General features: G+C 39.4%; 1 pseudogene; it reads right to left on the bottom strand.

Moving 5' to 3' along the window:
* Nucleotides 1-899: 899 nt before the first annotated feature.
* LOC148114210 (uncharacterized) lies at nucleotides 900-2,260 on the bottom strand (annotated as a pseudogene).
* Between the last annotated feature and the right edge of the window lie 23,981 nt (nucleotides 2,261-26,241).

Raw genomic sequence — 26,241 nt, 5'->3', positions numbered from 1 at the left:
CCTGGGCATTTCCCACTCTCTGATGGGTGCCACCAGTGCGACCAGTCTGGTTAGTTGGCAATGTTGACACCTAGTCACCCAGTGTTGTGGCTCCATTACCTGAGCCTGTGTCATCGGCAGGAGAGGACTCCGAGAATGAAGGAGAGGAGTTGGCAAGGCCTCCCTCTCCAGGACCCTCCTCTTTGGCATTGCCTTCGGTGTCCACCAAAGGGCAAGAGATAGGGCCGGGGCCAAGCACATCCATGCAGCCACAGGTGGATAGTGATGAGAGTAATGAGTCTTGGCTGGATCCACGCCAGCGTCGCAGAGATAAGCGCATGCAACAGAAGAAAAGGCATGCCCGAAATTAGGCTGAGTCACTGGACCACACCCCACAGGGTATAAAAGGGAGCGTGGTGGCCAGTCAAACCTTGTGACGAACAAAGCTGAAAGCTTCCACGCCATTCTGCAATGCCGGACTTTTGCTATAGACTTTGCTGGATTATCTCTGGACTTGATTGACTCTGTAATTATTGAGCTGTTTCTTTTGATGTACCAGAAGCGGGGAGAAGTTATCTCTCCTCTTCGTAAGTAATAAACTCTTGGCAGGCAGCCACTAGGTTGTTGCCAAGTTCTGTTACCATAAGGAAAAGGATTTTGCCGGCTGGTTTGGTCTTTAACTCTTGGACGTCTGTTGGTGTGTATGCGATTCCAATGCCAAGGCGTATTAGCATCCAAGAGCCGGTGGAGGGGCTTCGCTAGAGACGCTTTATGGAGCAAGAAAACAGCATAGAAATTAAGAAGCCCGAGGAAGGCCTGCAACTCGGCCTTCGTGGACGGAGTGGGGGCATTCTTTATAGTCTCCACCTTGGCTGGAGTGGGGTGGATACCCTGGGAGTCAATCAGGAACCCCAGGAATTCTACCTGGGATACTCCCACTCTTTCTCTTTCTTGAGCTTAAGCCCTGCCTGCCTCAGGCGGGAGAGGACAGCCCTAAATTTGACGATGAGGTCACCCTGATCAGCGGCCGTGATCAGGACATCGTCAAAATAGGCCACTACCCCGGAAAGCCCATGGAACAGCCGCTCCATAAGGCTCTGGAAGATGCCCGGGGCCACACTAACCCCAAACTGCAGGTGCTTACATTTAAACACTCCCCGGTGGGTAACTATCATTTGGGCTAGGGCAGTGGCCTCATCCACCGGGAGCTTCTGGTAAACTTGTGCTAAATCCAGCTTTGCGAATACCCGCCCCTGACCTAAGGAATGGAGCAGGTACTGCACCAAGGGCACGGGATAGGGGTTTGCCTGCAACACCCGGTTAATGGTGCACTTATAATCAGCACAAATTCTAATTGAGCCATCCCTCTTAAGTAGAATGACAATTGGCGTTTCCCACTTAGAGTGGTCCACAGGCTCAAGCATCCATTGCTCTATAAGTTTATCTAACTCCCGGTCAACCCTGGGCCTAAGTGCAAGCAGCACCCTTTGAGGTTTCAGCCAGTGGGAGCCACTTGTGGATCCAAATTAAAGGAAATGCGGTGACCGGTATATTTACCAAGACTGCCGTCAAATACATCTGCAAATTCGCCAGTCAGCAGAGATGAGACATTGGGGCAGGTTGCGTGGATGCCCGACACGCCAAGGTGCAGGGCGGCAAACCAATCATGACCAAGCAGGCTGGGAAGCTTGTCTCACACCACAATCAGCGACAGGCAGCCAGAGAAATCACTGTGGGAGATGTGGAAGGTTCCACACCCCAGGGTTGGAATTGGTTTCCCTTGGTAATCTTTCAGTTTAATATGGCAAGGCTGGAGCCACTGCTGAGTGAGATCCGGCAGCAACTTCTTAAGTGTGGCCCAGGTGATCAGGGATTTCGAGGAGCCCATGTCTATTTCCATTCTGCATGGGGCTCCCTCCACGTCCACCATGAGGTAAATTTTGTTAGCCGGAACAGCTGCGGAGGCATGGCTGATGGCCACCGGCAGGATATCGTAATCATGCCCAATTGCGAAACAGTCCTTGCGGCGGCTGGGTGCCTTCTTTCGCTTATTTACTGGCTCTGCAGCCTCATCAGGGGTCGGATATGCCACTCTGCAGACCCGTGACAGATGGCCCCTTTTACCGCAACGGCGGCAGACAGCGGTTTTAAATCGGCATTCAGCTCTATTATGTTTTCCGCCGCAGCCCAAACAGTTATTCAGAAGGTTTTTGGCAGGTGGTAGCCACTTCTTCTTCTTTATTGCATTGAGGTGGCTCACTTCCTCATCCTCATCGGACATGCACCCGCCCCGCAGGGAGGCGGGACCGACCAGGTGGTTCCGCCCCAAGCGCCTGATGGACCCTGATAGGTTCCAGATGGAGCTTGGGCCATTTCCTGAGACTCTGGCTCATGACTCAGCTGAAGACCTTGTGGCCGCCTGGGATAGTGCAGCTGCCAGGGCCTTGGACCATGTCGTGCCTTTGCGGCCTCTGACCCGGCACCGAACTCACCTAGCTCCTTGGTTCTCCGAGGAGCTTAGGGAGATGAAGCGCCGGAAAAGACGCCTGGAGAGTAGTTGGAGGACCAGCCGCTCCGAATCCGACCGAACACTGGTGAGGTCTCATATTAAGACCTACCTAGTGGCGATAAAAGCGGCGAAATCTAGCTATTTTGCAGCTCTTATCGCGTCATCAGATAATCGCCCGGCTACCCTGTTTAGGGTGACCCGCTCCCTCCTCCATCTGGAAGTGCAGGATGACCCCTTGCAGGGCTGAGCTGAGGACTTTGTGCAGTATCTGTATGACAAAATCGCTCAGATTCGGGAAGGGCTGGCCTCTGACTGGGTATGTCCGGACAGGATGACTGAGGCAGGTCTTGAGAGTGTTACCTGGGGGGAATTCGATCCTGTGGCTCCCGAGGACATGGACAGGGTCCTGGGATGGCTGAACGCAACCACATGTTTATTGGACCCGTGCCCCTCCTGGTTGGTACTGGCTTCCCGGGAGGTGACACGAGGCTGGCTCCAGAAGATTGTTAACGCTTCTTTGAGTGAGGGGGTCCTGCCGGCCGCTTTGAAAGAAGCGGTTGTGAGGCCCCTCCTCAAGAAGCCCTCTCTGGATCCGGCTGTTTTGGCTAACTATTGTCCAGTCTCCAACCTTCGCTTTGTCGCGAAGGTTGTTGAGAGTGTGGTGGCGCAACAGCTTCCCCGGTACCTGGATGAAGCTGTCTATCTAGACCCGCTCTAGTCCGGCTTCCGGCCTGGGCACAGCATGGAAACGGCATTGGTCGCGTTGGTGGATGATCTCTGGAGGGCTCGGGATAGGGGTTGCTCCTCTATCCTGGTCCTGTTAGACCTCTCAGCGGCTTTTGATACCATCGACCATGGTATCATGTTGCACTGATTGGCGGGGTTGGGGGTGGGGGGCACCGTTCTGTGGTGGTTCTCCTCCTACCTCTCTGACCGGTCGTAATCTGTGTTGACAAGGGGGCAGCGGTCGACCCCGAGGCACCTTGCTTGTGGGGTGCCACAAGGGTCAGTCCTCTCGCCCCTTCTATTCAACATTTATGTAAAGCCGTTGGGTGAAATCATCCGTGGCTTTGGGGTGGAGTTCCATCAGTACGCTGATGACACCCAGCTGTACATCTCCACCCCAGGCCACCCCAACGATGCCCTTGAAGTGATGTCCCAGTGCCTGGAGGCCGTGTGGGCCTGGATGGGGAGAAACAAGCTCCGACTCAACCCCTCCAAGACCGAGTGGCTGTGGCTTCTGGCGTCCCGATATAGCCAGCTGACGCCATCACTGGCTATTGGGGGCGAATCACTTGCCCCCACGGAGAGGGCTCGTAACTTGGGCGTCCTCCTGGATGCATGGCTGTCATTAGAAGATCATTTGACGGCCGTGGCCAGGGGGGCTTTTTATCAGGTCCGCCTGATACGCCAGTTACGCCCCTTTCTAGATCGGGACTCCCTACGCACAGTCACTCAGGCACTCGTCACTTCCCGCCTGAACTACTGCAACGCTCTCTACATGGGGCTCCCCCTGGGGTGCACCTGGAGGCTCCAGCTGGTCCAGAACACGGCCGCACGGGGGATTATGGGGGCGACGAGGCGCTCCCATGTAACACCTCTCCTGTGCGAGCTGCACTGGCTCCTGGTGGTCTTCCGGGTGCGTTTCAAGGTGTTGGTGACCACCTTTAAAGCGCTCCATGGCTTAGGGCCGGGGTACTTACAAGACCGCCTTCTGCCACCAATAGCCTCCCACCGGCCAGTACGCTCGCACAGAGTGGGCCTCCTCAGGGTGCCGTCCGCCAGACAATGTCGGCTGACGACTCCCAGGAGGAGAGCCTTCTCTGTGGCGGCGCCCACCCTCTGGAACAACCTCCCCCCAGAGATATGTACAATAACAGACCTCCAGATTTTTCGTCGGGCCCTGAAAACCCATTTATTTCAACTAGCTGGGCTGGCTTGAGTTAATTTTAAATTGATTTTAAATTGGGTTATTTTAATTTACGGCCAATAATATTTAATTATTTTAAATTGCTTTTAAATTTTGTATGTATTGTTTTTTACTCTGGCTGTTCACCGCCCTGAGTCCTATTCTGGAGAAGGGCGGTATAGAAATTTAAATAATAAATAAATAAATAAATAAATAAATAAATAAATAAATGTCCACTTGGTCCGACCCCTCATGGTGTATTGATTGGGGCTTGCTGAGGGGGGCCACCGCTGGTAGGGCACCTTGAATCTCAGCTGATGATTTGTCTGACATCTCGGACACCCTGGCTTCATCCATGGCCACTGATAGGGTCAGTTCAGAGCGGGCTAGTAACCGCCTCTGGAGTTTCAAGTCCCTGACCCCACACACAAGCTGATCCAAGAGGGCATCATCTAATTTGCGGAACTCACAATGGCGTGCCACCGTCCGCAGGGAGGCCATGTAGTCATTAATAGATTCCCCGTCTTTCTGGGACCTCTGATAGAAAGCATGTCATCTTGCTATATGGCTTTTAAATACTTTATCGACTTTATCATCATAAAATAAGTAAGCATGCCATCCAAATTCAAGATCAAAACTTTCTGCGTTCAATATTCCAGTTTTTTTCCTTCCAAACCAATCACTTGTTAAAGTCAAAGCTGCTGCATCATAATATAACTGTAGGTTTGGTAATTTAAGACCTCCCCTTTCTGGAACATCTTGCATAATTTTCAATTTCACTCTCGGCTTTTTCTCGTTCCAGACAAACTTGTTCACTCCAGCTTGCCACACTTTCACTTGTTTATCACTTTTAAGCACCGGAATCATTTGAAACAAAAAAAGAAATCTCGGCAAAATGTTCATCTTAACTGCTGCTATTCTTCCAAGTAGAGACAGTTGCAGTTTTTTCCAAGTCTCTAAATCTTTCTGCACCTCTCGCCACAACACCTCGTAGTTATTTTGAAACAATTTCGTATTTGATTCTGCAACCTGGACTCCTAGATATTTTACCCTTGGTACAACCTCAAAACCTGCCCTCCTTTCAAGCTCGTGTTTACGATCTTGTGTCATATTTTTAACTATCATCTTAGTCTTTTTATGATTCAGTCTAAAACCTGAGACTTTACCATAGTCTTGTATAATGTCCTTCATCAGGATTATTGATTCCATTGGCTGTGTTAGGGTAACAACTAGATCGTCTGCAAATGCCTTTATTCTGTAATCATCTTGCCTTATCATTATACCTTTCAAGATATTAGAGTCCCGTATTGTATTTAGCAAGACTTCTAGTGTTAAGATAAATAAGAGTGGGGACAGCGGACATCCCTGTCTTGTTCCTTTTTCAATTTTAAACTCTGTTGTCAAGCTTCCGTTAATAATAATCTGTGCAATGTCTTCAGCTGCCATCTGCCCGCATCTGTAAAAAGAACCTCTTTGTATAACCCCCCCCCCAAGTGACATTATATTTGTATTCCACAAAATATGACCAAGATCCAGCCATAGCGGTATTTTATAATCCCATTTGAATCGGTGCTTCTTCCAAACTCTCATCAAGGAGTCTCTAAGTATATGACTTTTAAATACTTTATCAACTTTGTCGTCATAAAATAAGTAAGCATGCCATCCAAATTCAAGATCAAAACTTTCTGCATTCAGTATTCCTGCCTTTTTCCTTCCAAACCAATCACTTGTTAAAGTTAAAGCTGCTGCATCATAATATAACTGTAGGCTTGGAAGTTTAAGACCTCCTCTTTCTGGGACATCTTGCATAATTTTCAATTTCACTCTCGGCTTTTTCTCGTTCCAGACGAACTTATTCACTCCAGTTTGCCAAACTTTCAGTTGTTTATCACTTTTAAGAACCGGAATCATTTGAAACAGAAAAAGAAATCTTGGCAAAATGTTCATCTTAACTGCTGCTATTCTTCCAAGTAGAGACAGCTGCAGTTTTTTCCAAGTCTCCATGTCTTTCTGCACCTCTCGCCACAACACCTCATCATTATTTTGAAACAATTTCATGTTTGATTCTGCAACCTGAACTCCTAGATATTTTACCTTTGGTACAATCTCAAAACCTGCCCTCCTTTCAAGCTCATGTTTACGATCTTGTGTCATGTTTTTAGCTAACATTTTGGTCTTTTTTGGATTCAGTCTAAAACCTGAAACTTTACCTTAGTCTTGTATAATGTCCTTCATCAGGATTATTGATTCCATTGGTTGTGATAGGGTAACAACCAGATCATCTGCAAATGCCTTTATTCTGTAATCCTCTTGCCTAATCATTATACCTTTCAAAATATTAGAGTCCCGTATTGTATTTAGCAAGACTTCTAGTGTTAAAATAAATAAAAGTGGGGACAACAGACATCCCTGTCTTGTTCCTTTTTCGATTTTGAACTCTGTTGTCAAACTTCCATTAATAATGATCTGTGCCTTTTGCTCTTGGTAAATTGCTGAAATCGCCTGTATAAATTGATCCCCAAAATCCATCTTTTTAAAAGTCTTTAGTAGAAAATTCCAATCCACTCTATCAAAGGCCTTCTCTGCATCCAAAAAGACCAGCACTGCAGGAATCTGTTTATTCTTCTCAAGATATTCCAATAAATCTATTACTTGCCTTACATTGTCCTTCATGTGTCTGCCCTCGATAAATCCCGCTTGATCATCATGAATCACCTTTTGGATTACTGGCATCAACCTGTTGGCTAATACTTTCGCATAGATGTTATAATCTGTATTCAAAAGAGATATTGGTCTGTAGTTCTCTGGTTTTTTAGGACCGATTTGTTCTTTTGGTATCAGAGATATGTAAGCTGTTGTCCATGATGGGGGTATTTTACCCCCTTGTTGAATATTGCAAAATAAATCTCTGAGTTGTTCCACCATTTCAGCTTGCAAAGTTTTGTAATACACTGCAGTCAAACCATCCGTGCCAGGAGCTTTGGCTGTTTTTAACTGTTTAATTGCTACTATTATCTCTTCCTCTGTTATAGGATAATTCATTCTTTCCTTTTGTTGAACAGTAATTTTTGTAACTCTTTTGTCGTTTAAATATTTTTCTATAAGTCCATTCTGCACCTCCTCTTTGGCATATAGTTTGGTATAATAGTCCACAAAAGCTTCTTTAATTAATTTTTGTTGAAAAATTTCTTTCCCTCCAATATCAATACTATCAATAGTCCGTATACTTTGTTTTTTCCTCAATGTGTAAGCCAACCATCTGCCCGGTTTATTAGCGTTACAAAATGTATTGTGCTTTGCATATTGTAAGTTTGTTGCAACTTGTTCCGCCATAAGCATTTGGAATTGGTCTTTCAAAAGTTTTATAGCACCGCATATTCTTTCATCTGTTGGATTTTTAATAAGTAACTGTTCTTTATTCTTTATTTCTATTTCCAATTCAGATCTTTTCTTTTGTTGAAACAGTCTATGTTTAGAGTTCATGTGGATAAGCACCCCTCTCATATAGGCTTTACTTGCATCCCACACAATTTCTATTGGGGTACCTTTATTCAAGTTTATTTCAAAAATTTCTTTCAAGTGCTTTTTAAGTTCTGTTGTGTTTTTTTCATATCTGAACAAGTTCTCATTTAATCTCCAAAAACGTCTCTCAATCTTATCCATCTCAATTTCTATCCATACTGGGCTATGGTCAGTCAAAGTTCTTGGAAAAATCTTTGTTCTTTTTGTCTTGACAAGTAAGTCATCTGACAACAAAATGAAATCAATCCTAGAGAAGGATCTATGTCTATCTGAATAAAAAGTATAGTCCAGTTCTTTTGGATTATGTATTCTCCAAATATCTTTTAGTTCCAAATCTTCTTTCATATCAAAAAAGGTCTGAGGTAACCTAATCCTAGATTTCACTGAACTCCTTTTGTCTAATTTAGAGTCTATTACTCCATTCCAGTCTCCCATGATTAAAATAGATCTATAGTCCCATTGTAGTATTTTAGTATGTAACATTTTATAGAAATAATCCTGTTGTTGGTTGGGAGCATAAATTCCAATCAAAAGAATTTGGCCATATGTTGTAAGTAATTCAATTGCTACAAACCTACCATCTTCATCTGTTTCTATAACTTTAGCCGTAAGTTTCTTATTTACATAGATAACCACACCATTCTTTTTTTGCAACGTTGAAGATATAAAATGTATTCCTAATTTGGAGTTTATCAAGTATTTTTGATCTTGAACTGTAATATGCGTTTCTTGTAGACAAATTATATCATTATTAAATTGTTTCAAATATGTAAATAATTTCTTCCTTTTCTGCGCTGAATTCAACCCATTCACATTCCAAGATAAACACTTAAGCATCATCTTCATCTTTCTGGAGCAAAGAGCAAAATAACCGAATATCATCCAAAATCTTCGGAGTCGCTCCCCCCATGGCTCCAGTCTCTTGTGTAGTAGTCTTAGCTCCCTTCTTGTCTTGTCTTTCCTGTTGTTGTTGTTGCTTTTGTTTAAGTAATTTATATTGAGCTCGAGTTATACGTTGATCCTTAACTTCGATCATCCGAACCGGGTCCAAGATTGGAGAAGATTCCAGCAAAGGCTCATCCAGAAAACCTCCTTCTGCGCCTTGCACTTCCTCTGGTTCCTGCTTAGACTGTTCTTGCAATTCTCATTGAGGTTGCTTCTCATCACTCTCCTTAATCTCCAAAACTGTAGATGTACGTGGGGATGGTGTTCTTTCCTTAAGAGTAGTAGTGTAGAAGTGCTCTGCCTTCTCCACGGTGTTCAAACGATATCTTTCTCCCTTGTATCTCAAAATTATACCAACTGGGGCGTCCCACCGAAATGGTATCTGTAAATTTTGCAATTCTTTAACAAGAAAACCAAATTCTTTTCTGGTTTTCAACATTTTAGGAGGTAATTCTTTATAAATTCCAATTCGTGAGCCCCCCACTTGCACAGAGGTGTAAAAGGATTTTTGCAGGATGTCATTTCTTATTTCTCTGTCTGTAAAATATATGACCACATCCCTGGGCAATTGTCTTTGTCTGGCCACCCAAGAATTCACTCTGTAAATTTTATCTATTTTGTGAAAAACCACATCAGGATTAACTTGTAAGATCTTGGCCAGAGCCTCAGAACAAACCTGTCTCAAATCCTGTCTATCCTCTTCTCAAATTCCTCGAAGCCGAATTGCAAACTCCATTGCCCTGAATTGTACCATCACAATTTCATTTTCAACTCTCTGCATTTTATTGTCAACATCAGCAATTTTATAATCATTGTCTTTCATCTTAACATTAACTTCTGATTTAAATTCTTCAACTTTAGAATCAACTTTAATAATAAATTCTGCCAGGCCAGACGCCACTTCTGATATTTTTTGGTCACCTTATTTTGATTCTGTTTCACCATATCTTTAACTTCATTAATTTCCTGCATAAATTCCTGGTGTGACTTTTGAAGTTTATCATCTATCTCCTGTTGAGATTTTTGAAATTTATCATCCAGAATTTTAGAAATAAATTCTTTTAAATCTCCCACATCAAAATCTTTTTTCTGAGTCTGTGTCTGTTGTTCAGGGGAAGGCTGTGTTTTATGTGTGGGAGATCCACCCCCTGTTGCCTTCGCTTCCTGCTTCTTTGAGGCCATCCTGCCACGTAAGCTAGTTTTACTAAAAAAGGAAGTTCTTCTTCCTCTCCCACCTCCACAAAGACTTCTAAAAAAGTCCCCCAGATTTATTCAAATAAAAAGTAAAGTAAAGCAAAGTCCAGTATTGAAAAAGGAGAAATTTCTCTCTTATTCTCTTGTTACAAGCGAAGCAACTTTGTAGCAACTTGGTTACTTTGTAACAAAGCAAGATAACTTCACCAATCCACACTTGCTGGCTCGTTAGCTCTAATGCTGAGCGCCATATTTTTTCAAGTCACTTTCACTCATTCGCATTTTTTCTTAAATTGAAAAGTCAACAAAGCGCTAATACTTGCGATTCCAAGTTTCAGGGTTCAAGTGTATATCTGCTGCTTGTTAAGGTTGGTTCCTTTCGCTTTAAATGTTTACTGCAGCTGGCTTGTTCTGCAGAAGCAGAATCGTCCCACGCCGCCCAGAGTCTCAGCAGGTTGGGAGGGAGCCGCGCCTGTTTTCTCCCCAGAAACAGTTCCCTGGGGGGTTACAGGGGCTCGACCTGTGCCCTGCTATCTCTCCTCCAACAATCCTGTTGGACGAAGGGATTAATTTAACTTGGTTACAATATAATCAATTACAATTGAGATGGAAAGAGGACCAAAAAACTGGTATTATGTTGCATGAGGAAGAATTGGTTAGACATATAAAAGAGAAAGGTCCAATGCATATCAAAAGGCTTTATAATGTTTTGTTAGAAAGGGATTCAGAAACTGAATTAGTTAAAGATTGTATGATTAAGTGGGTACAAAATTTTGAAGAACCAGTGATGTTGGAAACATGGGAAAAAATTTGGGTTCAGAATGTTAAATTTACACAGTCGCAGAACCTGAGGGAAAATTTCTATAAAATGTTTTATAGATGGCATTTAGATCCCAAAAAGTTGTCATGTATGTACCCTAATGTTCAACCAAAATGTTGGAGATGTGAATGTTTGGATGCTACGTATTATCATGTTTGGTGGACCTGTAGGAAAGTTAAGGCTTTTTGGATAAAAATTTGGTGGGTTATGCAGAATGTTTTGAAGAAAAAAATTCAATTCTCTCCACAATTGTTTTTATTGGGTATAGTTAAGGGTTTTACATCGGGTGAAACAAAACTGATATTGTATATGATAACAGCAGCAAGATTGTTGATAGGTAAATATTGGAAAAATGAAGCTTTGCCCACTATTGAGGAATGGACTTTGAAGATGGCCAGTTTTGCAGAGATGGCGAAGATTTCAGCATACTTAAAAGATTGTTCACAAGAGACTTATGAATGGGAATGGAAAAGGTGGATAGAATATGTTCAGAACAAATATCAAACTAGAAAGTATCAAATAGCTTTTATTTGAAAATAATGTATTACAAATATTTTAATGTAATGAAGATAAAAAGAAAAATTATAAGGGGGAGGGTTCAAGTTTTATACAAGTTTTATACTAAGGGGGGTTTTTTACCTGATATGAGTATACTGTGTGGAAGTCTGGGGGGGAGGGGAGGGTTAGGGAGGGTTAGGGAGGTTGGGAAGTTTGGGGTGGGTGGTGGGGGGGAAAAATGGGGTGAAGATGTAACTGTAAAACTTTTGAAATAATAAAAAAAAGAAAGCATGTCATCTTGCGATTTGGGAGGGAGCTGGAGAGTAGTGATTTTTAAGGTTTTCTAGCAGAACCTCCCAGGGCACAGTGAACACAGGCTGAGGGGCAGCGAGAGCCCTCGCTATTCCAAAAATCTCTCTTCCACACAAACTGAGGAAATATCCCTGCTTCCTAGCGCTTGGCAAATCAGAGAGGTCATTAGCTTGTAAGAAGCATTCGAACCTCTCGAGATAGTCTTTCCACATCTCGGTCATTGGCTCGAAGGATGTGAAGGTCAGAAGCGCGGCAGCCATTGTCACAGTGAATGTGCCTTACGCGACATCTCATCGCCTGACTAGTGAATAGTGACACCATTGGCTCAGGGTACCTCAGCTCGAATGTTGGTCTTGCCAGCTGTCACCTCAGAGATATCCCACCTTCGTCGCCAGTGTTCTGTTTATAGAACGCGGCAAGAATTGTCTGAGGCTAGGCTGCTGAAAAACCTTCTTTATTAGAACATTAACAGAACCAGGCACTTTGCGTAATGAATGAGAACAACAACAACTGTTGCCATCTGACAGCTCCTTAAATAGGAAGCTGTCAGACGGGAGAACCAATATGTGAGCAGGGATTTCCCGTGAATTAAACTGCTCGTGTTTTAGCCAATCCGCATTGGTCAGCAACAGCGCCGCCGGAGTGGAGTCATAACCATGAGGACTCAACAGATGGGAAAAATTCAATCCTGTATATTGTTAAGTCTATTGTAGGATATTTATCTCTTTATTTTGTCCCTGTAAGTCAATCTTACAGAAGATTAGAGAAGAGCCTGTAGTACAGTGGACTAAGCACTGTTATTAACATCTGCTGCTTGCAATTACTGCAAGTTCAAATCTCACCAGGCTCAAGGTTGACTCAGCCTTCCATCCTTTCAAAGGTAGGTGAAATGAGGACCCAGATTGTGGGGGCAATAAGCTGACTTTGTATAAATATACAAAAGGATGAAGGCTATTGCTTAATGCATTGTAAACCGCCCTGAGTCTCCGGAGAAGGGTGGCATATAAATTAAAGCAAATAAATAAATAAATAAATAAATCTTGACTCCTGGCAACTGGCTGGGCAAGTCTCTGTGGGTTTTTTTCCCCCTAGAAATTTTCACAAGTGGTTTGGCATTGCCTTTTTCTTCCTAGGACTGGGAAACAAAAGCTGGTTCAAAATCACCCAGCTGGTTTGAGTAACCCTGAGACAAGAGGAAGAATTGAATTTTAGACAATGGACTGGTAAATAAAATTGAGTCCAAAGCAGGAATCTATTGTAATTTGAGTCTCAGGATTGATCTGAGAAAGCAAGGAGAGGGAAAACAAGATTGTTATTGTAACTTAAATTCAAAGTAGTATTGGTATTCATGATTTTGGTTTTCTGGTCTGGATTACTACAAAGGGCTGACTGGCTCTTTGTGTCTAAGCAAAAACTCATAGTCCCCTGGATTCTAGTCCGGTAATTTGGCTCTCATTGGGGAATTAAAATACCCCAAATCATTTATAGAATTTATGTGGTTTGCCACTAAATTTCAGTGTGCGATCTGAAAGGGTTCCAGGAGCCACAAAGTTATCCATTCCCGCATGAATTATTCACTCTTTTTTATTCTTTATTAATGGACAGGATACTAAGTTCTGCATCTCACTTTTCTTCCTTTGAACTTCAGCTAGCATTCTGAGTTTGCCAGCTAGGCAGTGACTGATTTGTTTTTCCAGCATCAAGTTTCTTCATACTATGCTCTGAATTTTAATTGAGGCATTTGCTGCAATCTTTGTTTCGCTTTCATTTCAGGACAATTCAGACAAAATACAAACAAACATAAATACATTAAAACAACATACAAAACGAACAAACATCAATTCAGTCCAATGACTGACTCTTAGAAATTACTACAAATGGTGGGTCATTTTCGTATTTCTCTTATTTTTCTCTATTTGCATCTATATCTACATTCACATATTTACATGATTGTATATATATATATATATATATATATATATATATATATATATATAGTTGACTCTTTATTTAATTCTACACATTTCTATTGAATAATCGAAAATTATCTTTATATTCCTATTTTTGTCTCCAGCCAGCTGTACCATTTTTGCCACACTAAATAGTAATCAATATCGTCTTTCTCTTGTATTTCTTTTGTGAGCTTATCCAGTTCTGCACATTCTGTAATTTTAGCTATTATTTTGTCCTCTGTGGGTAACTGCTCAGATTTCCAATGTTAGGCAAAGAGTATACGTGCTGCTGTGAGAATATGGATGATCAGATATTTTATTTCTTTGATATATTGTGCTGTGATTATTCCCAATAAAAAGATTTCTGGCCTCATTTCCAGTTTTTGTTTTGTAATTTCTTCGATCATTATCTTAATTTCTTGCCAGTATTGTTTTGCCTTTCAGCATGACCACCAGAGATGATAATATGTCCCTTTCTGTGATTTACATTTCCAGCACATTGGAGACATTTTTGGGAACATCTTGGCCAGGCGCACCGGTGGGAGGTGCCATCGGTAGAACATTTTATAAAGGTTTTCTTTGTAGGGTATAGACAATGTCATCTTATAATTTATCTTCCACAAATTTTCCCAATTGTCCAGTTCAATAGTATATCCTATATTTTTGGTCCATGTTATCATATTCTCCTCCTCCTCTTCTAGTTTGTATTTTATTAGATACTTATAAATTTTGGTAATCATTTTCTCATCTGTACTTTGTAATATTTTATCCAATTCATTTGGTTCATTTTGGAATCCGAATTGTGCCCGATCTGTTTTATATCTTGATTCTATTTGCATGTATGGCCACCAATCAATGTCTATACCCTGATTTTTTAATTCTTGTCTTGTTTGTAGATCTCCTTCACTGTTCAATAATTCTTTATAACTCCTCATTTTCTCTATGTCCATGGCGTTGGGATATATTAGTGCTTCCATTGTCGATAACCATTGTGGAATTTTGGTATAGTGCTTTCTAATCTCTTGCCATGTTTTGTACAGTGATTCTCTGATAATATGTTGCTGAAAATATCCATGGTGCTTGTCCTTTCCCTCCCACAAAAAGGCATGCCATCCGTGTTTTACTTCAAAGCCCTCTAGTAGTAGCATTCTTTTATTCTTTTTTTTATTGAAAAGTTTTACAAAAAACAAAAAATTTCTTCCCCCCACATTCCCCCCACCCTTTCCCTCCCCTCATCCCACCCTCCCCCCAGACTTCCCAGAGCAGAATACAAGGTATTTCATTTAGCAATCATAAAATAGATTAAGCTACTTATTGCAGACTACTAACTCCCCCCCTGAAACCTTAACTCCACTATAGATAACTAAATACTTCTAATACTTAACGTTCAATCATAAGCTATATGATATTTTCTTGTCTGATATTTATTTTGAATATAGTCAATCCATCTTCTCCATTCCGATACATATCTTTCTTGTGTATAGTCCTTCAAGTACGCTGAGATTTTCGTCATTTCTGCTAGGTTCGTTACTTTCAGTATCCACTCTTCAATAGTAGGCAAAGAATCCTTCTTCCAATATTGCGCTACCAACAGCCTAGCTGCTGATATTAAGTTCAAAATCAATTTAGTCTCTACTACTGTACAGTCCGTAGTTATACCCAGTAGGAACAATTGAGGAATAAATTTCAACCTTCTTTTCAAAATATTCTGCATCACCCACCAAATTTTTATCCAAAATGCCTTGATTTTTTTACAGGTCCACCATATATGATAATAGGTTGCATCATTACATTCACATCTCCAACATTTAGCTTGCAAATTAGGGTACATACATGATAATTTTTTAGGATCTAAGTGCCATCTATAAAACATTTTGTAAAAATTCTCTCTCAAATTTTGTGCTTGCTTAAATTTAACATTTCTGACTCGAATCTTTTCCCACGTTTCCATCATCACTGGTTCCTGAAAGTTTTGTGCCCATTTTATCATACAATCCTTAACCAATTCTGTTTCTGAATCTATTTCCAGTCATGCATTATACAACCTTTTAATATGCATCTGGCTTTGATCTCTAATCTGTTTCACCAGATTTTCCTCATTTTGCATAACACCAAATTTTTAATCTTCCCTCCATCTAGCTTGAAGCTGACCATACTGAAACCAAGTATAAATTATCCCTTCTTCTTTTAATACATCTAAAGATTTCAGTTGCAACTTACCCCTTTCCAAAAGAAAAAGTTCTTTATAAGTAATCACCTCTGTTTTTTGCTCTATACTTATATTTTCTATTGCATGTCTGGGGTTTGCCCATATGAGTATCTTATAGTTCAGCTTGTATTGGTACTTTTTCCAAACCCTCAACAATGCATTTCTGAGTATATGACCCTTAAACACTTTATCCACTTTTTTTTCATATAACAAATAAGCATGCCATCCAGATAACAAATCATAATCTTCTATGTTTAACATTCTTTCTTCAGTTAAGTTAAACCAATCACTAATTTTGATAAAGCAGCTGCTTCATAATACAATCTTAAATTAGGCATTTTAAGACCTCCTCTCTCACGTATATCCTGTATAATTTTCAGTTTCACTCTTGGTTTCGTCCCAGACCAAATGAAAGTATTAACCCCTTTCTGCCATTCAATCAAATTTCCATCTTTCCATCTTTCTTAAGCACTGGTATCATTTGGAACAAAAATAAAAACCTAGGTAGTACATTCATCTTTATTGCTGCTATCCTTCCCAGTAATGATAGTTGTAACTTTTTCCAATTTTCCATTTCTTTCTGTACTTTTTGCCAAAGAATTTCATAATTATTTTTAAACAATTTCGTGTTTGAGGCTGCAATATATACTCCTAGATACTTAACCTTTTTAACTACTTAAACCCCGTTATTCTCCCTAAGTCTTCTCTTTGAGTTATGGACATATTTTTAATTATCATCTTTGTCTTATGAAGATTTACTTTAAATCCAGATACTTTGCCATATTGAGCTACTATGTCCAGCATATAGGGAGCCACTTCTATAGATTGAGATAAAGTAAGAACCAGGTCATCTGCAAACGCTCTTAGTCTATAATCCTGCTGTCTAATTACAATTCCTTTTATTTTATCAGAGTCACGTAACTTATTCAACAAAACTTCTAAAGTTAAAATAAACAACAATGGCGACAAGGGACAACCCTGCCTAGTACCTTTCTCAATTTTAAACACATCTGTTAAACCTCCATTAACTATTATTTGTGCTGTTTGTTCCTGATATATTGCTCTAATTGAATGTATAAAATACTCCCCAAAGTGCATTTTTTCTATTATCTTAAACAGGAATTGCCAGTTCAATCGATCAAATGCTTTCTCTGCATCCAAAAATATGAACGCTGCAGGGACCTGGTTATTTTTTTCCAAATATTCCAATAGGTTTATAATTTGTCTAACATTATATTTCATCTGCCTCCCTTTTATAAAACCTGGTTGGTCATTGTGAATAGCTTGTTGCATAACTGGCATTAATCTGTTCGCTAATATCTTAGCAAAAATTTTATAATCCGTGTTCAAAAGTGAAATTGGCCTAAAATTTTCAGGTTTGATACAGTTTTGATCTTCCTTCGGAATCAATGAGACAAAAGCTGTTCTCCAAGAGGGTGGAACTCCTCCCCCTAATTGAATTTTACAAAATAGAGCTCTAAGCAACTCTACCATTTCAAGCTGTAAATTCTTATAATAAACAGCTGTTAATCCATCTGTTCCCGGAGCTTTCCCTGTTTTTAACTGCTTAATTGCCACAATGATCTCCTCAGAAGTTATTGGTTGATTCAATCCTTCCCTCTGTTCCAACGTTAATTCCGAAATATTCCCATCCTTTAAATATCTATCTATATCTATACTTTGTATTGAGTCACTAGCATATAACTTTGTATAAAATTCCAAAAAAGCCTTTTTAATCATATTCTGTTGGTAAACTTCCTTACCTCTATATTCTATCTTACTAATGACTCGTGATTTCTGTTTTTTCCTCAGCATGTAAGCCAACCACTTACCTGGTTTGTTGGCATTACAAAATGTATTGTGTTTAGCATATTGTAGGCTAGTTGCCACCTGATCAGCCATTAACATATTAAATTGCCCTTGTAATATATTTATTGTTTCTTTTACTTTCTTATCTCCTGGATTAAATATAAGTAATTGTTCCTTCTTTTTTATTTCTTCCTCTAACTCTTTATGCTTCTTTTGTTGTTTTAGTCTATATTAATTGTTCATATGTATTAACATACCCCTCATATAAGCCTTGCTAGCATCCCAGACCATTTCCATAGGAGTACCCTTATTCATATTAATAACAAAAAATCCTTTCATTTGTTTTTTAAGCTCTTTCACATTTTCTTCATATCTAAATAAATTTTCATTTAACCTCCAAGACCTCCTTTCTCCCCTCTCCTGTTCAAATTCCACCCAAACCGGACTATGATCAGTTAAAGTTCTTGGACATATCTTCGTCTTCTTCACCCTGGAAATAAAATCATTTGTGGTTAATATAAAATCAATCCTGGAGAAGGATTGATGCCTATCAGAAAAAAAAGTAAAGTCTTTTTCCTCCCGGTTATGTTCTCTCCAAATATCTCTCAGTTCTATATCTTCCATCATATCAAAAAAAGATTTGGGTAGTTTTGCACATGTTGAGATCTTTGATAAGCTTTTTTTTATCTTTCTGTGTGTCTATTACTCCATTCCAATCACCCATTAATATGAAAGATTTATAGTCCCATTGTATTATTTTAGTATGTAAAAATTTATAAAACTTGTCTTGTTGCTGATTGGGGGCATATATTCCAATAAAAAGCATTTTCCCAGTCTGTGTTAATAATTCAATTGCAATATATCTTCCTTGATCATCTGCCTCAATTAAATTAGCTGATAGTCCTTTCCTTACATATATGACTAGTCCATTTTTCTTCTCTGGCGCTGATGCCACAAAATGTGTACCTAATCTTGAATTTATCAAGTATTTTTGATCTAATAATCTGATATGTGTTTCTTGTAAGCAAATAACGTCATTGTTAAATTGTTTCAAATAGTGAAATACTTTCTTTCTTTTTTGTGGTGAATTTAGGCCATTGACATTCCAAGATAGGAATTTAGTTGCCATCTTTAGCCTTTCGAAGCCTTGTGAGCATCAGCTGAAGTTCCTCCTCCACCTTACTCTTCGGTCTAGCCCCCCCACTGCTTCTGTTTTTTGAACTTCTTGAGATAAATCTTGAGATTGTTGCCTTTTTGATTGTTGTTCTTGAAGTTTATAAGTTGATTGGGTCAGTTGTACTTTCGGCTCTCCCTTCTTAGGTGGTTCCAAAGTTGGGGGTAAGCCCCCAAGATCCAAATCTTTTTCCACGATAATTCCTCCAGCTGCAACTTCAGCATAGATTTGTATCTGTTTTCCATCTTTTTTTTTGCTGTAACAACTCTATTTTCTTCTTCCCCTCCCCCCGGTGAGAGTGGGTATCCAGCCTTTAAAACATTTACATAGAAATCTTTTGCCTTCCAGACTGTATTTAACTGGTACCTTTCTCCATTATAAGTCACTATTAGACCAATTGGAACGTCCCATCTGTATGCCACTTGTTGTTTTCTCAGCTCATTTACCAAAAAACAAAGGCTTTTCTGCTTCTCAACATCTTTGGAGGAATCTCTTTCAAAACCACCACCTCTTGCCCAGCCACCTGAACTTTATTGTTGTAGGAAGCTTGTAAGATATCATTTCTAATCCTCCTAGTTGTAAAATAAATCACCACATCTCTTGGCAGTTGCCTTTGTTTTGCCAGCCAGGAATTAACCCTGTAAATTTTATCAATTTGGCTTGCCACATCTTCTGGTCTTTCTTTAATTATCTCTGCAATAGCATCAGCACAAATATCTTTTAGATTTTCTTTACTATTTTCTTTCAGGCCTCTCAATCTCAAAGCAAACTCCATGGACCTGTATTGTAACATTATCAGTTCATCGTCCATTTTTTCTGTTCTGGTCATAACATCTCCCATTTTGCTTTCCAAATTTAAATTGGCTTGATTAATTCCTTCAACTTTCCCATCAAGCTGGATAACAAGGTTTGACAATCCTGATACAGCATAAACAATATCATCTCTTATTTTATCGTGTTCCTCTGCAACCGCTTCCTTGATCGAACTTATATCCTCCTCAATTTTCTTAAATTTCCCTTCCACAAGTAGTGTTAAATTATTCATTGCTGTGGCTTGTTTATTCATAGCTTCTCTCATTGCTGTTGCTTGATTATTCATGGCTTCTTTCATAAATTCTTTAAAATCATTAAGTGCTGCATCTTAAGTCTGAGTCTGGCTCTGTGAATCAGCCGGAAGTTGTGCTTTCTGTGTCACCACTGACACAACTGGAGAACCTCCCCCTCCTTTAACAACTCCTGGTTTCACTTGTCTAGAAGCCATTTCCCCCACCCCACCCCCACTTTTAAGGAGATCTTTAAAAGCCACAAAGTCTTTGAAGATGTTTGTAATTTATAATCTCTAATTTGCCAGGCAGAATAGTTTTTTTTTCTTCCCTCCACAAACTCTCAGTTTCCAGCAGTTAATAAGCAGCTAATCCAGTCTCCCAGCGCAAAGTTTGGTTCCTGTTATTTCCGGTTGCTCCATTATAAATACCACTTCGTCAGCGAAGGCTTGCAGTTTGTACTCTTCTTTTCGTGTTCTCAGACCTTTTATTTCTGCATCCTTCCTAACTTCATTTAATAATATTTCCAATGAGATTATGAACAATAGTGGGGATAAAGGGCAACCCTGTCTCACACCTTTTTGTATATCCAGATTATCAGTCATGTCTCCATTAATCATAATTTTGGCCGTTTGGAAGGAGTATACTTTTCTAATCATATGTAAAAATTTGTCACCAAAATCCATGGCCTCTAGTTGTAATATGAGGAAATTCCAATTTAAATTATAGAATGCCTTTTGTGCATCTAAGAAGATTAAGGCTACTTGTTTGTCAACTCTTTTCTCATAATATTCCAGGATGTTGATAATTGTTCTTATGTTATTTTTGATCTGTCTTCTTGGGACAAAGCCATTTTGATCCGTATGTATATATTTGTGAATAATTATTTTCAATCTTTGCGTTATAATCAGCATGAAGAGTTTGTAGTCTACATTGAGCAATGAGATCGACCTATAATTTTTAACTTGTGTGGGGTCCGAATCTTCTTTGGGGATAAGTATAATAATGGTTTCGGTCCAGGATTTGGGGATTTCTGCTTTTACATAAGTATTCCTTAATGTCTTCATCCCGGATCTCTTCTTTCTTGTAGAGACTTTGAAAGAAATCTTTGACTATATGTTTTTTATCTAGATTGGTATGATATATTTGTCCTGTTTCATCCTGTAGTTGAAATATTGTTCTCCTTTCTTTTTCTTTTTTCAGTTTATACGCTAACCAGTGCCCCGTTTTGTTTGCATGCTCAAAATGTTTCTGTTTTGCTAGCTTGATTTTCTGTGCAATTTCTGTCTGGGTAATCAAGTTGATTTTATGTTTAGTAAGGTTTAAATTTTCTTTTATTGTTTTATTGTGGGATTCCTTCTGCAATTCTAATTCATATATTCTAAATTCTTCTAGAAGTTTATTCCTTGTCTGTTGTTTCTCTTTATTTTTATTTTTTATTTTTGCCATATATGCAATTGTAAGACCTCTTATGTATGCTTTAATTGTGTCCCATAGGTTTTGAAGCAATGTCTGTTCTTTAGTATTTATTTGAAGGAACATTTTAACTTCTTTCTCAATCATCTGTATGTATTCCTTATCTTTTATTATTCCCGTGTCCATCATCCACCTCCTTTGCTTTTGATGTCCTTTCCATACTATTTTAATAGGGTTATGGTCTGCCTAAGTGTTCGCTGTTATTTTGATGTCTTTTATTTCCTCTCTAAGGTCCGAAGTCATCCAGGCCATGTTGATCCTGGACCATGACTGGTGTGGGTTCGAGTAATATGTATACTGTTTTGTTTGTGTATTTGCCTTCGTACTGGAGGAGGAGCAGGAGAGCAGAGAAGAGGAACTTAAGAGGCAAGAGGAACAGCGAACAGAGAAAGAAGAAAGAAATACCTTCGAGACCGTCTTCTGCCACCAATAGCCTCCCACCGACCAGTCCGTTCCCACAGAGAGGGTCTCCTCAGGGTGCCATCGCCAAGTTATGTCAACACCCAGGGGGAGGGCCTTCTCTGTGGGAGCCCCAGCCCTGTGGAATGAACTGCCCCTGGAAATACGTAAGATCTCCGACCTCCGGGTGTTTCGCTGCGCACTGAAGACCCTGTTGTTCTGCCAGGCAGGGCTATCAACATAATAATTTTAAATTGGGGTATTTTAAATTTTTGGGGTTTTAAATCGGCCAAATCTATTTAATTATTTTAATTTTTAATTATTGTTGTGTCCTGTGTTTTTAAATTGGCTGTACACCGCCCTGAGTCCTTCGGGAGAAGGGCGGTATAGAAATAAAATTATTATTATTATTATTATTATTATTATTATTATTATTATTATTATTATTATTATTATTATTATTCCATACATCGTGTAGGTGTAGTTCGTTGATCATGTCTTTGAAGGGTTTGAAGGGTTCCGGTAGAATTTTCTTTCTGGTTTTACTCTGTTTGTTACTCCGGTAATCTTGATTGCATTGAAATCTCCTACCATGCAGATAGTTTCGTATTCCAGGTCTTTGATTATATTATGTAGCTTTTTGAAAAAGTCATTCTGGTTTCCATTGGGTGCATATATAGATATTAATAATATTGTTTTGGATTCTGTTTGTATTTCTGTTATTAAAATATGTCCTTCTGTGTCTGCATATATTTGTTTTGTTTTTAAGTGTTTCTTTACATATATTACGACTCCTCTCTTTTTTTGGTCTCCTAGAGATGCATATAGACTTCCTAATCTTTGATTATCCAATAATTTTTGGTGCTGTCTTTTGATATGTACTTCTTGGAGTGTTATGATATCCATTTCTAGCTTTTGAAGTTTTGTAAATGTCTGTTTTCTTTTGGCTGGTGAATTAAGTCTGTTTATATTGATTGAAATAATTTTTAGCTCTCTTTCCATCTCTATTTATTTATCTATTCGTTGTTTTCAGTCTTTTTGTGTTTCTAGTAATTCTTTGCGTCTTTTCCCTCACTCCCTCTCTCTCCATTCTTTCTCTTTCCAATCTTCTCCCCTCTTCTTGGTCTCTTTCTTCTTTCTCTGTCCGCTGTTCCTCTTGCCTCTTAAGTTCCTCTTCTCTGCTCTCCTGCTCCTCCTCCAGTACGAAGTGTTGATCGAAAAAGTTCCGTGCTTTTTCTAAATTATCAATTCTATATTTTTTGTCTTCCCAGGAGATTAGTAGACCCTCCGGTATTAGCCAGCGGAATTTTATTTTAAATTTATTCAACTGTGCCGTTAAAAAGTTGTAATTCCTTCTTTGGTCCCTTGTCCTTTTTGGTATCTGTTTGAGGGTTAGAATTTCTTTTCCCCTATACATAGTTGTGTCCTCTCTCATCTTCCTATAGATCTCTTCTTTTATAGATTTTTTTGTAAATCTAATGTGTATTTCTTTTGGTAACTTATTTCTCAGAGCGTAGTTTCATCTATTCCACTTCGTATCTCTTCCTTGTCTCTCTGGGTCACTTCTGAGAGTATCTCAGTCATGATTTCTCCTAAGTCCTCCTCCTTTTGCTCTTCTACATTCTGAAACCTTAAATAGAAGGATGCCTTCTCCATCTTGAGGTATGATAATGAGTCCTCTAATTCCTTATTTGTGGCCGCTTGGTTGTATTCCACCCTCTCCATTCTCTTATCCGCATGTTCTATTCTCTCCTCCACCTTATGGATCCTCTGTTCGTTTTCCTCTATGTTCTGTTGTATCTTTCCTATCTTCTCATCCATGTTCCTAATATTATCCTTTATCTCGCCCACATCCGTCCTAAGTTCCTCATGGTTTTTCCTTGTCTCTTCATGGTTGTGGGCCATGGTCTCTTGCATTCTATTCCTTTCTTCCTGGATCATCGTTAATATGGAGTGGATGTTTTGCATACTAAGAGTGGGGGTTGCCTTATCCTTTTCCGTAGTTTTGACTGATTTTTGTTGTGCTGGAGAGGCCGTGAGTATCATCTGGTTTGATGGTATTTTCTTGCTTGACTTAGTAACTGTTGCTGAGCCTGTAGTTGCCATTAGTATTTCTTGTGTTATCTTCTCCCAGAGTTTCATATACTGATTACTATTTGGGCTGTTATATCTCTTTTGATATTTATATACAATTTATAGCTTTCAATAATCCCAAGGAAATAAACAACTAGGATAAATTTCCTTATCACACAATCACTGTCTATATATAAATTTATCTATAAGTTCTATCTTTCACTTTTCAATATTTTACAAAGTTCTTCAATTCTTAATGGCTATTTAGCCTATATTATTCTCTAAAAATGGGGATGAAATGTGGGGGGAGGGAGTGAGGGAAAAGTCTAATACTTCAGCAATTCATCAGTTAGTTGTCCTTATAAGTAATTACTTGCTATCTTATATAAATTTATTATTAATTACTATTTATAGATATCAATTACCCTTAATTACAATCCTTAATTCACTTAGTCTATCTAGTATAATTCTTCAAAACTAAACATACAAAACAATATGATAATTAAATACCAAGATGAAATATAAAACTAAGGTAAGTATATATATATATATTTAAGGTAAATATAAAACTAAGTTAACAGTTGTATATAAGGTATATAAGGTTATATATGAGATTTCAAGAACAATACATTTAATATTAATACTTTTTATGCTTTTTAATCACTAATTTGTTATCAGACTTAAATACAATTAATTATACTTTACAATTGATTCTTCTTCTTCTAGGTCACTCTCTTCTTTTTTTCCAAATTTTTCCAAATCCTTCTTGTTTATTGTCTCTACTATTTGCTTCCAAAGTCTAGTGTCCCAGTACTTTTAAACTGAGTGTCCACCAAAGTTCGAAAACATCCACCTTTCAAAAAATAAATAAATATCCAAGTCCAGATATCTAAGTGCTGTCCAAATTTTGTCCAAATCTCCAAAACTCCAAAAGTCCAAAGGAAAATATTCCACTTAGGTTGGTTTGGTTTAGCTCCAGAAATCACTAGCTTGCACTTTAAACGGAGTTTTTCTGCTGCTCTCTCTTCCGGTATTGGCTGCTTGTTGATTGCCTCGTTGCCGCCTCCATAAAGGGCAAAGTCTGTCAGATTTATCCCTTTCTCTCCTTAAATTCCGTCTCTCCTCTGTAACGAAATATCCAAAGTCCAAATTTTCTCTGGGATCACTTTTTCCTCCTGGGTTTCCTCTGGATTTCCTCCGATTTCGCCGGTTGTTAATTTATGCGCTGTCACTGATGCCAAGATGGATTCTGTCTCCACTCATTTCTCAGTCGCCACTTATTTAGCTGTAATTCACTTCTTAGTTGGAGTTTATTTTCTCCCGCCTTCGATCCTCACGTTATGGATTGTAAATATACCTTTTGAGTTCTTTTTCTTTCCGATCCTTCCACCGAAGTCTTCTTTATTTGATTTTTGCTTCCCACTTAGTCAGCTGTCAACGTTTCTGGCCAGCCGGGATGGCTGGTTCTTCCTCGATCAGGATTAAGGGGGGTTTCCTGAAACTTCGGAGGGATTGCTGTCCTCCCCGAGGTCCTCAGAATTTCCCCTTTTTTCTATTGACCTCTCCGAGGTCAATAGTACCTAAATCGGCTCCTAAATCGAAGATATTAGGGACTTGGAGAACGGAGAACTGTTCCCTTCATCCCAAACACACTGACGTCACCACCGGAAGTCCGAAATTGATCAGTTCTATGAAGCCCTACAGCACCTTATAGAATTAACACCAAAAAATGATGTCCTTATCATTATGGGGGATTGGAATGCTAAAGTAGGAAGCCAAAAGATAACTGGAATAACAGGCAAGTTTGGCATTGGAGTACAAAACGAAGCAGGGCACAGGCTGATAGAATTTTGTCAAGAGAATACGATGGTCATCGCAAACACTCTTTTCCAACAACCTAAGAGATGACCCTACACATCACCAGATGGTCAACACCGAAATCAAATTGACTATGTGCTCTGCAGCCAAAGATGGAGATGCTCTATACAGTCAGTAAAAACAAGACCAGGAGCTGACTGTGGCTCAGATCATGAGCTTCTTGCTGCAAAATTTAGACTTAAATTAAAGAAAGTAAGGAAAAGCACAAGGCCACTCAGGTATGAACTAAATCATATCCCTGATGAATATACAGTAGAGGTGACAAATAGATTTAAGGAATTATATCTGATAGACAGAGTGCCTGAAGAACTATGGATGGAGATTTGCAACATTGCACAAGAGGTAGCAACTAAAACCATCCCAAAGAAAAAGAAACACAAGAGAGAAAAATGATTGTCTGAGGAAACTTTGCAAATAGCTGAGGAAAGAAGGGAAGCAAAAGGCAAGAGAGAAAGAGAAAGATACACTCAATTGAATGCAGAATTCCAGAGAATAGATAGAAGAGATAAGAATGCCTTCTTAAATGAACAGTGCAAAGAA

Source organism: Pantherophis guttatus, chromosome 4 (assembly GCF_059756535.1).
Source record: "Pantherophis guttatus breed Tessera chromosome 4, ASM5975653v1, whole genome shotgun sequence".
Lineage (NCBI taxonomy): Eukaryota > Metazoa > Chordata > Lepidosauria > Squamata > Colubridae > Pantherophis > Pantherophis guttatus.
The sequence above is the reverse complement of the archived record's forward strand: the minus strand, read 5'-3'. Positions and strand labels throughout refer to the sequence as shown.